This window comes from Chamaea fasciata, unplaced genomic scaffold (genome assembly GCF_029207755.1).
Source record: "Chamaea fasciata isolate MVZ Bird 193981 ecotype frontalis unplaced genomic scaffold, bChaFas1.0.hap1 SCAF_12, whole genome shotgun sequence".
Taxonomy (NCBI): domain Eukaryota; kingdom Metazoa; phylum Chordata; class Aves; order Passeriformes; family Sylviidae; genus Chamaea; species Chamaea fasciata.
The window spans coordinates 23,291,879-23,306,776 of NW_027094097.1; the positions used below are offsets into that span (position 1 = coordinate 23,291,879).

Below are 14,898 nucleotides of genomic sequence, written 5' to 3' on the forward strand. Positions count from 1 at the left end.
TTTGATAATCTGGATTCAGGGAAGCATTTTCAGATACAGGATCTGAAAGTGTGTGATTTTGATCTAAGTGTTTTAATCTGAAATGAATATTTATAGTGCTTTGGCAATATTTGCATAGCTTTTATATTTTATATATTTTTTTTCATAGGTGTACCAGACTACTTTTATCTTCTTATTTGGTGAAAAAGAATGAATTAGTTTGGGTAAGCAGCTAAATACAGACAAACCCCTCTGCTTCCAGGGGGCTGGAGTGAGGTTTTCATCACAACTGATGGCTGAAATTGTATCCAGGAGTCCAAAGCACAGCTGCTCATCTCTGTAAGGCAGAGCAGTGAAATCCACAGTTCTGCTTTTAGTCATAAAATTACAAACCCAGTAAGTTTGGAGAAGTCCTTTAAAATCATCAAGCTCAACCAGTGCCACCACCATGTTCACTACTGTGAGAAAACCTTCAGCATCTCCCCAGAAACTGCCAATCCTACATGATCCCCCACTCAGCCTCACTGTTCCGTGCTCTCAGTTATTTTTATGTTTATGTTGTCTACAGATATAGAACTGAATCCATGTTTATTTTTCCCTGCTTAAAGAATGGCAGTGGACTCAAGAATCTAACATCACACTGGGGCACTTAAAATACTTCCATTGTTTCCCTCACTCAAAGATGAACACGGACTTGTGGGTGTTGCCTTCTCTCATGAAGCTGAGAAAATGGGGATATAACACCAAGTGCTTGTAGAAAAAAATCATTATAAAATTTTTTCAGAATTCCCAGCCTTTGATTAAAGCTGTCCACCCTTGCCATTGAAGGCACCAGATAACTCTTATTTTTAACTTTTTTTTATTGTTGCAAGTTGATGCTTTCAGGTCTCTGATGCCATTTGCTCCCTGACATCTCAATGAGTCATACAGTGCCTTTTATTCATTGTTTTGTTATTTTTCCTGTGCTGCTGATACGTCTTTTGATCTACCTGGCTCACAAATTCTTAAGCTTGGAATTCAGCTGCAAGGTTAAGCACTGCAATCTTAGACTGTTTTCACATTCTAATTTTTATTTACTTAATCACACAAGTGTTTAATTAATACTTTCCAGTTATTTCTGTCAAGGTCAGCAGATCCTTCATACCCTCTAATATCTTCTGTAGTAAGGACATTTCATCATTGTCCAATTCAGCTTTTAAGTACAAATTCTCCTAAGTTTTAATATTTATTATGTGGTGACTAAAAATCACAGGGTTTTTGGTTTTGTTTCCTCTGGAGTTATTGGAACTTTCTCAGAGTAACCTTCATTTTCCTGGTTGTGATCACTGCTGATAACTGGATTCTGAAATTCAGCTTTTACCTTCCCTTAATACCTCATGCATTTTATTATTGAAGAGTTTAGAATAAAAGGTAATTTTGGATAAAGGTTAAATGTAAGCGGGTAACTTTCAGGAAATGTCAACTTAATTTTAGCAAGATAATAAAACTTTTTTTTTTTTTTTTTTTTTTTGCAAAGCTTTAGAAGATGGGACGTGCTCTGTTTCTTAAGGGCTGCACAGTCTGCAGCATTTTGGACAGTGACCCCTCTAACCAAATTTGGGTGATAGTTTAGTTGAGACTATGGAAGTTGGATAAAAGTAACTTGACCTTGAAGTTTTATTCACTTCATTATTATGTCCACACAAATTTGTAATGACAGAAGTTTGTCCTCTGACTGATATTAAATTTCAGAGTCTTTGATGACTTTCCAGCCTATAATTGAATTAAAATAAGACCTATAAGGAACTTTCCTTCATCTGGCTGACAGTACAGGTGATGCACCTAAAGCCTACCTGCTGCCAGCTGATGAACCCCCAAGGAAGTGCTGCCTCCTTCTTTTGAACTTCCTCATCCAGAAGTTTAAACTATTTGTGCAATTTATTTGTCAAAATTAGACATTTTTGCTTTTCTCTCATAATTCCTATAAAATTTCTGTATCCATCTCAGTCATTTATATATTAATTTCTTACAAATGTTTTCAGCAAAGTAATCTTGGGTTCCTTCTGAGGCTCCAAACTGTTGTTCAGAACCAGAGAGATTTGTCCTCTCTGTTCATGTTAGTTCATGTGTTAGAGTACATGTTCATTAACAGGACGTTTTAGGAAGAGCATAATTTCTGGATCCGCTCTTCATTTTAAAAACCATGTCTGCTCTATAGTTTTTGCAGAAAAATATAAACAGAGAGTGACTCTTGCAACCTTGTTTTCTGTGTTACATCTTCCATTTCAGCTGCTTTAAGTGCTCATTTTAAATATTGTGCTATACAGTTCAGAGAGAATATTGTGGAAGGGAAGAGTGGCAGGAGCTCTTTTGGTTGTGAGCTGCAACCACAGAATTCCAGAATGGTTTGGAAATGGTTTTTGGACCCGAAAAATCACCCAGTGCCACCCCTGCCATGGGCAGGGACACCTTTCACTGTCCCAGGCTGCTCCAAGCCTCAGTGTCCAACCTGGCCTTGGACACTGCCAGGGATCCAGGGGCAGCCACAGCTTCTCTGGGCACCCTGTGCCAGGGCCTGCCCACCCTCCCAGGGAGGAAGGAAGAATTTTTCTCTCATATCTGTTCTAAACCTGCCCTTCTTCAGCTTCGTGTTGGAGGAAACAAGCACCGAAGGAAAAAGAGGCTGCACCTTGCCTTGGTCCTTCCCTGCTCTGCAGCTGGGTCAGGTGTGCTCCCAGTGTGGTTTTGAGGAAGTTTAATATTGTGCTGCCCTTTTTACATTATTTGAGCCAAACCTCAGCTCAGCTCCTGATGTGCAATGTATTTCTTTTACCAGCAAGACCTAAGGAGTGTCAGTCAGGGAGCAGGGAGTCACTGTGCCTTTGTTAGCAGCTGACAGAGCAAAGGGAACTGAAGAACAAGACAAAGCCTTGCAAATCCCATTTTTCTGCCTTGCAAATGCATATGTACTGCCACTGACACATGCTGAAAACCAAATTATTTTCATCATGGGGTTCAAAATGCAAAGGTTCCATGTCCTTTAAGTGTGGGCAATAACCTTCATTTCAGTGCTCAGATTATCTCTTCTTTTCTCCCTCTCTTTAAATCTAAACACATATCAAATGTGTTTGATCTGCAACCCCAGATCAAGGTATTATTTCTGTGGAGGGCAGTAGAAAACATTGTGAAGTATCTCAGTACTTCTCAATACTAGTTCAGCGGGTAAGCTGCTGTTGCTTTAAAAATATAATGTGAAAACTATAATGAGAAAAAGTTTGGATTTGGGCCAAAAAATTTGAAACCTTTATGGTGGATTACACTGTTTTGCAACTAAATACCGCTTTTCTCTGAAACAGCCCATTCCCTCACGCAGCTAAATACTGCCATATGTTTAAATTCTTGCAGGCCTCCTAAGGCTGACCCAGAAGAAATGTCAACAAATGTTTGTGAGTCCTTGTGGCCTTGTAACATTTCCTTTAAAAAGTGAAGAATGGAACAGCAGGAGCTGTAACACTCCCCCAGAACAGACATATGAAGGCATATGGCTGACATGGGAGCCTGCTGGCTCTTCCAAGATTGCTGGCTTCATTCTGAAGGATCCTTTTTTTTTTTAGTTCCTCAAGACAGCTAAACTTGTATTTCTGTTTGCCGAGTTGCTCTGTTCTGTTCAGAGCTGAGTCTGGGGTGCCCGGGGTCCTGTACAGGCCCCACTGCGCTATGGGAGAGCCCACAGGTTATTCCTAAAAGTGGCAGATGGGGAAATCCAGGGAGGGTGAGATGTGGTGGCTCCAAGCTGGGGATGTCCCAAAGGATCTTCAGGCAACTCTGTACATACAGGTGCTTGTGTAGCTGGTAGAGTTTTCTCTGCAGAGCATAAACCCAGTGCTGGCTCTGGTTTTAACAATTAAAATAAATGACATTTGCTGAAGGGTGCTGAATACTTGCACTTAAGTTTCATTGCAGATGTAGATTTATTACTGCTTAACTAAAGGGTTTGAGTTTGCTGATATGGCAGAAGGTCTTCATATGTACAGGATCTCTAGTGTTTTCCAAGTCGAAGTGATTTAATTGTACAAAACCATTAGACTTCCAATAGAATTTGTGCTCAAAAAATCTTTGATGCCTTGAATCAGTTTTCTTCTTCTCTGTAAATGTCCTTTTGTCCAATTATTACTTTTAATTAACTGAAATATTCCTGTGCTGTACTGAGGTAACTCCAGTCCCGGAAATCTCCAGGGCACAAAGCAACTAGAAAGATAAAAACCAGCTCAACTTCCAACTGCCTCTGCTTCATCTTCCTGATAATGTGCATTTTCCCTCCCTGTTCCTAAGGCACTTGGGGACATCTGTGTCTGTAAGTCCAGCTCTGCAGGTTTTTGTGTCTCAGAGGCTGCCCCAGACCAGCTGGGTGAAATTGTGGATTATCCCATAGAGAAGGAAGGGCAGCGTGTGACTGTGCGTTAGGTACTCATCCAGATATCTTTCTCTGGTGAAACACCAAATCTTGCTTTGCAAGTTGTGACTTCTGATCTTTTTTGTCTCCGTCCATTGTACTGTATCTGTTGATGTGCAGTGCTTTAAACCCTGAAATCTTGACCTTTTGAGTTATGGCAGTGGGTGTTTCTCAATACCACAAGATATTTCTTCACAGAGTATTTTGGAAGGTAATTTATGTAACTGTTCATAAAATTATACTGTCTTGATGTGGGGGACTGGTGAGGTTTGTTTTCTCCAGTGTGGTTGGGGCAGTTTCTGTGCCCTGAAAAATAAGATCATAAACCCAGGATCTGAATAAAATGCAAACTATAAAAGGAAAAATCCAACAGTTAGTGGAGTTTCTGTGGTTTATTTCTCATGCTCTCTTTTTTTCTCTGGGCACTGCAGTTACAGTAATAAGAAAACAATAATGTAAAAACAATGAACATCTTGCATGAGATTGACAGAATGAATAATTAGATTTCTTTTTTTGAAGGGGAATGGGGAAGCTTATTACTGCTGTTTGAAACCTCTCAAATGAACTTTAAGTGTTCAGCCATAATTTAGCATGCAGAATTCTGTCTGTTAGAAAGGGTTGCAGCGTAATCATCAATTCTGTGACTGGAGAACCAGCAAGGTGTTAAAGCTGAGTTGTCCACTCTCAGGTAAACTCCTTAGGGGGCCTGTTTCCCTATGACTCAGGCTGACACTATCTGAAAACTAAATAACAGGTTTGTTTAGCCATGTTGAGCTGTCTAGTACTCTTAAGTCTCACAAACTCAAAGCTGATAGCACAGACACGAATGTATGTTTATATTCTCCAAGTGGAGAGCTCACCAAATTGAACATTAAGTGTGCAGACAGCCTCAGTTTGGCTCCATTCCACAGCACACATATGGAAAAAGGTCGGCTCCCTGAAGAAATAATTATATGGCCATCACATTCTGGGTTCAGAGCGTCTCAGCGTTGGTTGTGAGAGCAAATTACCTCACCTTCCCAGGCTGTTCCCAGATCCAGGAGTTAATTGCTGTCTCCAGCTTCTGCAGCTGAGGAGCAGAGGCCGTGTTGACAAAGCCCGCTGTTGGCAGCTGGCACCTCAGCCCAGCCCAGGACACTACTGTGTTTATCCCCGTGCCAGGGCTGAACGAGCAGCTCCCATCACCAGCCCTCTGCCTCCGCTCACCTAGGGCCTGGTGGGCTGGGCACGCTGTGCTGTGCTAACCGCATTTATTCAGCTTCAGCTCAGCCTGCAGCTTGGGCAGGAGGAGCTCACATCTGCCAGCAATGCACCGTGTAGATACTCCCAGCAAAGCTGCCCAAGGCCACCCAGAAGGCTTCAGTTATGGCCTGGAACATTCTTCCACTCCTGTCCAATTCAGCTGAAAAGGAAAAATGTTACTGTTTTATGAGAATTATTTCACTTATGTTTTTTAGATAAGCTTTTGGCAAACAGGCTGTTCTGAGCTTTTGGGAAGAGCCAGATTTCTGCAGAGCTGGTGAAGTGACTCCTTTCATTATTATAAAGTTATCTTTGATTTTTTTATTAGTAATTAGAATAATGGAATCATAGAATCTTTAATGCTGGAAAAGCCCTCCAAGCCCATGGAGTCCCCGCTGTGCCCAATGCCCACCTTGTCCCCTGAGCACTGAGTGCCACCTCCAGGAATTCCTTGGTCACCTCCAGGCATGGGCACTCCAAACCACCCTGGGCAGCCCCTGCCAAGGCCTGACCACCCTTTCCATGCAGAAATTCCTCCTGATGTCCACCCTGAGCCTCCCCTGGCCCAGCCTGAGGCTGTTCCCTCTCCTCTGTCCCTGTTCCCTGGGAGCAGAGCCCGACCCCCCTGGGCTGTCCCCTCCTGTCAGAGAGTTGTGCAGAGCCCCAGGGTGCCCTCTAAGCCTCCTCTTCTCCGGACTGAGCCCCTTTCCCAGCTCCCAGTGAGGTTATTTCCATGCAGTCTTCCTTTTTCTGTGGGGATGTTAACACTGGGCACTTCTTGCTCAGTACCAGAAAAAGCCACTGAAACTCAGAGAGTATCTGTGCTTCTGAATTCTGGTGAAATAGTGGAGACAGGCTCTCAGCTTTTGACCGGTGAGCGTTTGTTGTTTTGTTAGTGTTGTTTTGTGGGGTGGGGTTTTGTGTTTGGTTGGTTGGTTGATTGATTTGGTTTTTTGGTTTTGTTTTTTTTTTAATATGATCCTTTTATTTTCCTAAGTACATCCTCTTGTTGATTGAATATGAGTTTACCACATGATTGCCAGTGGTATCTTGGAGCTCCTTTTATGATTATTTAAAGAACTGCCTACAGCACCTAGGACTATCTCCACCAAGCAATATCATTGACAGATACCAGCAGGAATTCTTCCCTAATTGTGCAGTTTCTCTGGAATATGCAGAGCACTTGCTCCGTTATTGTTTGGTTCTGTGTATTTCTACTTTGCAACCACTGTTTGCACGAAACCTCCTAATAATGCGCTTGCTTGTAGCTTGTAATAATTACAACACAGAAAATTAAAGCTGTGGTGTTAATTGGGCAGCATAATGAAGAGCAGACAAATGTTAAATATTAATATTTTCAACTGTTCTGGTTCATTTTGGCTGTGAACTTCAGTGTTATGAACATTTCATTACCTGCTGCAGCCGAAATACAGATATGTGCTCAAGTTACCGCTCCAACAATAGATAGGAAGGCAGATTAGCAAATAACAAAGTAACTCCATAAAAAAATAAGTGTATTGTAATTTCTGGAGTGATATCCTGAAATGATAGGTGATGGAAAATCATGTCATCCTTGCTATAAATATTGCTGAAATTCTGCGAAACTCTATTCGTTGTGAGTAGAAACTGCAGAGCAGGCATCAAGAAATGTTCCTAGTCCTTCTTCATCTCCCAAGTTCTCGCTGATATTTAGCTCTGTTTTTAATGGTCATTTCTTAAAAATGATAGACATATATACAACATACATAAATATATATGTGTGTGTATATATTATATATACACAAATATATTATATTTTGATTGTATCAAAATATCAGTAATGCTCAGTATTGTTCAGTCCTGAAAACTTAAATTACCAGTTAAAGAGGATTTGGGGTTGTTTTTTGCTTTGAATCAGTAATGTTTATCTTGTCTGTCTGCATTTCTTTAGGCTTTCTTTTGTCAACATTTAAAGACTGTTTCATGGACAAATTAATGTGCTTGACATTGCCTAATTCTTGATTGAGAAGCCAAGTGTGTAATGTTCTTTGAGGAAACACAAAAGGAAATGAGGAAAAGCCAGCAAGGAAGGACAGAGACAGAATGGCTTCTGGGTGACCTGAAGTGAATTTACAATCCATTTTCCCTTTCTGCCATCCTCCCTAGATCTAGACAAGCCGTGACCTCTGGGAGTCTGGGAGGAGAATGGAATAGGAATAGGCAAAGGGATATATTTGGTCCAGAAATAAGACTGAATGAAACTTTTTTAAAAGCCTTGCAAATGTTTGAAGAGTCATTGCACGGTTGCAATAGGCTCCCCAGAATGAATCATGAATCGTCCTGGGCTGACAGAGATATTCAGTGAGTTGAATGAGGCTCACAGAAATTCAGAAACATCAGATCTCTGTGGTGGCTTTGAACAACTCCTCTTTTCTTTATTTATTAATAAAACGAAGAAGGTAGAAAAAAAAAAACGTCCCTGAGACCAAAGAATTCTATCTCTCTTGAGTCTCTAGGACAGATTCTGAGCTATTCCCCTTTATGGTATCTCTGATGTCCCAGAATTATTCTTCCTTGGGTGTCTCCAGTGGACCTGGAACCAGCAGGATGATTTTGTAGAACATTTATATAAAGATTTTTCCAAAGGTTAGTTGAATTTATTTTCTGTGCTGAGTGTCCCCTACAGCTTGACTAATGGGGGCATTCAGCATATACTTCAGTAAGAGACTGATAAAAGAGAGCAGAAGAAAGCCAGAGGAAAGAAATAGAGAACAGCCTCCTGAAGGATAATATAAATAGAGCACCAAATGCTAGTGAAGACAGCCTCTGCTGTGGATTTGCTCTAGAGAAAGGATCTGGCCATTCATGTTTAGTGGAAGAAAAGCACCAAAGAATAGGAAAATGGCAAGGGGAGGAAGCAAACCAGAAAAAAAACCCCAAAACTGTAGGGCAAATTTGCCATAAAAATCTTTCAGTGCTGACAAGCTCCCAATCCGTGGTGTCTGACATCTGCTGCCGGTGGAAGCTGAGCTTCAGCATGACTCAGAAGGCTTCAGAGCAGCTCTGTTTGCCTCTTGCATTGGCAGGAACTGATTTAGTATGCTCTGCATGTAGAATTTGCTTTTCCAAGAGAATATATACGAGCCTTTTAGTGGTAGCAGCTCAAGAACAAAGGTTTAAGATAATCTGCTAGACAACAAAAATAAAATGTCAAGTTTTATAGTACAAATGAAGTGCTTTTCCCACATGTAGCAGTCTGAATTATATACAGTGTGGTACATATAAATATTTATTTAAGCATGAAAATTTGTATAATTTTTAATTCATATTTATTTACTTGCATATACATGTATATAAGTGTGTATGCACACAAAAAGTCTGTAGCTGCTTGCCGTGAATCCAAAATGCTTCCAAATTTAGATTTTAGAGAAAGCCCAGGGAAGTTGGAAACATTGAAACAGAGGGCTTGATTTATGATATTTAAAATGACAGAACACACCTGCCTGCAGGCCTCCCAATCCACTTGTATTCCTGGTACCTGGATAGGACAGGGCTGCAGCAGCATGAGGATAATTAATACAGACTTCATCCTGCAGGGCCCATCATCTGCCTCCAGGCCTTGTGACCCAAAAGCAAGAAATAGCTGATAGAGTCATATTGTACTGGGTGAGCACAGGACTGGGCACTCAAGTGACTTGCAGAGGGCTTTTGGAGAGAGGTTAATTTGTTCCTTGTGAGCCCACATGAACCTTTTCTGTCCTGCTGGGTAATTTGGCCTCAGACAGGTGAGGTTGGGCTTTATGCAGACTGTTAACATTCTGCAAAAGCACTGAGATGTGGTTTTGTCTCTCATGAGAGCACACAGCTATTCTGCTCCTGAGTTTCCTTTCTGCCCTGGTTTGTGCTCTCCCAGCTGGGTGTCGGGGTGGTGGATGGGGTTTGGCAGCTCTGCTCTCTCCGGCTCCCTGCCTGTGCCACTGCATTCAGCAGTGTCGATGGACAAGGGATGGGAACACCGGGGGAAATGTTTGAGAGGAGCATAAAGTCAGAATAGTTCATAAGAAAGTAAAACAGGCTGTTAACCTGCTTAGAAGAGAATCTTGTGTGAAACCTTCCTTCTCTGCAGCTCTTGCGTTTTGTCCTTCTCTCATGTGTCCTGCACAAGGCATTCCCCTTCAATCGAGAGGTCCTTTCCTCCTGGATAAAGGTACAGGACTGTACAGCTTTTCGAGTCAAATTCTGTTTTCTAGCCTCATTTTATGTCAGGTTTCTTGGGTTGAGAACTGCTCCTCCAGGACTGAATGCTGTCCGCGGACACAGGCATTAACACTTCCTGCCTCGCAAGCAGAAGGCAGCAGAGCTGATCTCAGGCGCTGCAGTGTTGTGGTGGTGCAGGGCAGTGATGAGACAGTGTGTGCTCTTGTCCCTGCTGCTCAGCATAAGCACACCAGCACGCCCCTGCATGCTGCAGGGCTCCAGGTGCTCAGGAGTGAACACGGCAGGGAAAACACCCCCCACTATGAAATCAGAGTTATTGATCCTGGCCTGCCAACAGACCCTGTCACTGGGTGTGTGGGAGGAAGGCAGATTATTCAAATTGCTCTTTCATCCTTTCTGATGCAGTTCTTGCCCTTTGTTTTGTTCCATCCCTTTGCACCTGACCATCTTTCAGCACAAGATGGGCAATCCTAACGTGTCCATGTCCACACAGAGACCTTGGTCGTGCTGCTGGTGTCAGCTGGGGACATTAATTAAGTGACAGCCTTGATAATCTAAATGAACTTTGAATTTGGAGCTGCCTTCAGTGGTGCAGTTGGATTAGGTGACCTCCAGAGCCCCTTCCCACCTGAATTATGGCTCAACTGTCCTGGGCTGCTTTGTTGCTTGCTAACTGTGGGATTCCCATGGCTTGGCTCAGCTCCCTGGAATAAGAGGGAAAAGACAGATTCTCCTGCAAGGTGATTGCAAGCATGAGCTTATTTTGTTGCTAAGATAATGGGTAGCAGGAGCAATTTTCACACAGCCAAGGATGCTCACCCTGGTCAAGGCCCCCAGATCCATATTCTCCAGAAGGGTTAAATAATCCCTTTTGTACACTGAGATTTAAACCCCATTGCAGATCCATTTTTTTAATACCTAAACAGAGATTACTCTACATAAAAATATGGTGGTGTGATGTGGCTTATAGTAGGGACTAGAATAAAACTCCAAAAGCTGGCAGGAAACAGACTTTGTTGAAGCTGTGTTCCTGAAATGATCAGAATAACTTAATGCAAATTATATTTATACAGATGATCCAGCTTCTGGAGAAAAGGAAGTTTGGGCAGTGCATAGCACAGAACAGCAAACACCAAAAATGGCATCGAGGAAGTCAAGTTTAAACTTTATTTTAAGAAAGAACTTATACCTACATCTTGGAACAGTTAATTATTCAGTGAGGAGAGAAGTGAGAGAAGAAATGGGGAAGCTCTGCACCCAAACAGCAGAGATCCTCAGCTGGCATGTGGGAGCTCTGAGTTCCAGCTTCTTTCCTCTGAGTTTTATATGGATTAGTGCATTTTCAGAGGTGAAATTTTTAAAGTCTGCCTTTGCTCACTTTCAGCAATGGCTCCAAGGTTAAATGATGTGTGGCAGGGCCAAACTGCAAATTCATGATAGAACCATGGAAAGCTCACGTATTCCTAAACCTTTGTGACTGTAAGCTCAAACCTGCGGCATTTCTATTTTAAATTACGTTAGCTTCCTTCCTTTTTTTTTTAATCTTAAAATTATTGGTGTTATTGCATGCATTCTGAATATTTAATAGGAGTAATCTGTTTAGTATGCAGGTTATGAATACCTGCATTTTTTGCAGGCTTGTAATAATTTGTCACATGGGGGAAAAAGCCATTCAGCCACTCAGTCCATTGGCCTGGGCTGTGTAAAAATCTTGTTCCTGTACTGGATTTGAATAAGTAGTTTATGATCAATAATTTAGTCAAGAAGTTTTGACTTCTCCAGGTTTTAATTCAGCTATACAGATGTCTCTGGCACTTTGAATATGATCAGCCCTCTTTGCTTGAGCAATAATTTAGATTATTAGGGTTTTTCTTTAATCATTGTGTGTGGTGTCAGTTGTGTTTCCACAGGCACTTCTCCAGTAAAGCGTAATCAAATAACCATTTATTTATGTGGACACCTGAGGCAATGGAGTCCTGACTGTGTTAGAAATGCTTTTTGAAGTGTCGTATATATGGAATATTTTAGTCTGTTGTAGTAATTTCTGTGATATTTACCAGAATTTTCATTGGGCTTGAAAAGAGTTGCAAAAATCTGGCACCGTTTTGTTTCAGAAACTCATCCCTGATGCTTTTGGATCTCTCAGTAAGTGGGACGTAAACATATGTAGGTAGAAATCTACGGTTTAAATCCATTTATGATTGTGAGCAATTTATTTCATTAAAATCTCAGATATGCTCCCAAGTTTATTTGTGGAACTGCTCTTCTGGAAATATTTAATTTTAGGGGCACAGTGGAAACAATTTTTCTCCAATTTGAGATCTTTGTGGATTTCTAATATTTTCCACCTCTTTTGATGAGAGTAATGTACCTGGGTGTTTTTTAGAGGGACAAATATGTGTTCAGTGCATCAGGAAAAGGGAAAAGGAAAATAAACAGAGGTTTGGAGTTGTTTTGGGTTTCCTCGGCGGCGTAAAACTCATATTTTGGGTGCGCCTCGATTATATTGGTTTATTCACTTTGCCAAACAGCCCACAAAGCTGTGAATATTTATTTAGTGCTGTTCCTAATCGTTTTTCTAATAGGGAATTATTTGGCTACAATGAAAGACATTTGTAAATGAAGCAGATAAGCCCCTTGGCAGACAAGGAGTGTTTTGTCCAACACAAGAATTCTATTGTCCACTGCTTTAGTTGTCAAGTGCCTGGGGAGCCCAGGATTTATGATGATGTTACAATGGCCCTTTCAGAGGGGACTCTAAGAAGCTGTGAGATTCCGTTCCTCTGCTTTTCAGGCTCCCAAATCTTTTTATCGTGCGAGGACAATGCCGGATTCAGCTGCTGCCTCGGCCCGTTTCACATCAGGCATTGTGCACTAATTACCATAGTGTGACAATGGGCCGGGGGCCCTTCCCCTCTCCCCAGCCACATTTCCAAACTGCTCCACTTGTCACTTTGTATAAACCAGCTCTGAAGCCACGGCTTCTTTTGCCCCAAAAAGTCTTGTTAGGCCGTGTAGTTTGAAGAGCCACTGTGGCAATTCTGTTTGGAGCATTGGAACTGTTTAGTGGATTTTTTTAGTTTTCTTGTAATTGTAATTGGACTTTGAAACAGCCTTCTGTAAATACAGCATTTGGGAGGGGTTTGGCTTTTCGCCCTTTTGTAAGCATTATAAAGTTATTGGAACTACTGATGGCATATTCAGCTGCAGATAAAACAGGAAAATAAAAATGTTATACTGTAAATAATAGGCATCTGATAAATGAAATGGTAATGGGAAGTAAATAGGTATCTGATACCTCACTATCGGTTACTCAGCAAAACTGTTCTGTCTACAGTCACAAGGATGGAAATAGTCGCAAATCCTGTTTTTAATGGAAATTGACCTCTGGAGGAGTTTCTCCTTGCTTGATGTTAATATGAAGATTTATTTACTTATAATAATGGTTAATGCTAAAAAAAAAATCAGTTTGTAACCCCTGATATTTGTTGAAATGCAGTGTGACTGAAGAAATGAGGCTGTAATTGGCAATGAAATGATTATTTATTATATATTATCTATTGTTCTTTAAGATGCTTCCAGCCCAGCCCACTCTCTGGTTCTATGATTGGTCCCTTTGCTGGTGGCCAGGTGGATGCACAGGGAGAAGTTAAGGGAGCTGCAGGTCAGGTGGGGACTGGCAGTGTCTGTTATCAAATCTCTGAGGCTTTTAAAAGCAAAAGAAGAGCTTAAAAATTTGGATGGTAGGGATATTTAAGAGGATATTTTGAGAAATCCTTATCCAAGCAAATTCAAATATATCAGGCAGAAAGGAATCTTGAGCTGCAAAGTCATTCATAAAAATGTTGTTTTCTGTAAAGATATGGAACAAATTATCAAAATGAGGGAGTTCAGTTTCAGTCATTCATATGAATTGTGAATTAGTTCAAAAGGATCCTTTATGAAAAAAATTACTTGCAAAATGAATATATTTCAAAGTGTTATAGGTACTTCATAGCAGGAATGTGGAGTGTTTTTACAAATCAAGTGCTTTTATATCAGTGGCTCAGTCATCACACAAATCATCACTCCACAGAGCTTAACCTTAGCAAAGTCCACTGTCTAGGAATCTGCTTTTATGGCACTGTATCCCAAATTTTTAAAAGGGACTCAATGTATTTGCAGTTGTGAGGGGCCACAGAAGCCACACCACTTTATTTCTTCCTTTGATGGAGCAAGAGTGTAATATGTTTGTGCAATACTGAATATAAAATAGTCAGTCAATGTCTGCTTCTTTTTCAACACTTGTGCTGAGAACTCTGAAATTCAGCCTCTGCTACTGAACTGGGTTTTTTGCAATTATAACTTAATTGGTTTAATGGGGGTGAAAAGTGGGTATAAAACGAAGGATTGATAAGATGAGGTATCTTTAACATTTAAACACTACAGAAAATTACTGACTTGGATCTATCAGCCCGAACTACAAAAGCTATTTTTTTAATAATTACGTCTAGAAATTTTCAGTTAATAAATTTGGAGGTACTGAGGAATCTAGCTTGATTTCCTTGTCCTAGAATTCAGTTAGGGCTGTTTAAGTGTCCATCAAGGTCTCAAACCGCAGAAATGCAGGGTCTGCACCAGTAGGTAACAACAGATCACATTGAGTATTTCCTCTGCATTCAGTCACATTAATTATATTTTATCTATATTTCATTTCTGTGGGGACATTGTCAGAAACACCTGGGATGATGAGGTGTGACATGATGAGGTGTGAGGATGACTGCTCTGTGAAATTGTGACCATCCTTAACTTACCAATTTAAATTCGAGACTTGTCATGAGAAATACTTCAGCAGGTTTCTTTTTGTTTCTGCTCCCTTTGTCCAGACTGACTCAACTTCCTGCCCCATTTATGAAAGAATTGTAACCACTGAAACAGCTGTAGATGACTTCTTCCAGGCAGAGGCACCTCTTCCTTGTTTGGGTTTTTTTTTTTGCTTCAGATGTTTTATCTTACGTATTTTTTCACTATTGTAATGACAGTTCTACTTCCTAAAATAATCTTCTCCT

At 40.9% G+C, this 14,898-nt stretch overlaps 1 protein-coding gene across 2 annotated transcripts in view; it reads left to right on the forward strand.

The window, feature by feature from the left end:
- CDH11 (cadherin 11) overlaps positions 1-14,898 on the forward strand; it is an 81,651-nt gene that overhangs the window by 24,481 nt on the left and 42,272 nt on the right. The gene's annotated exons all lie outside the window — the stretch shown is intronic.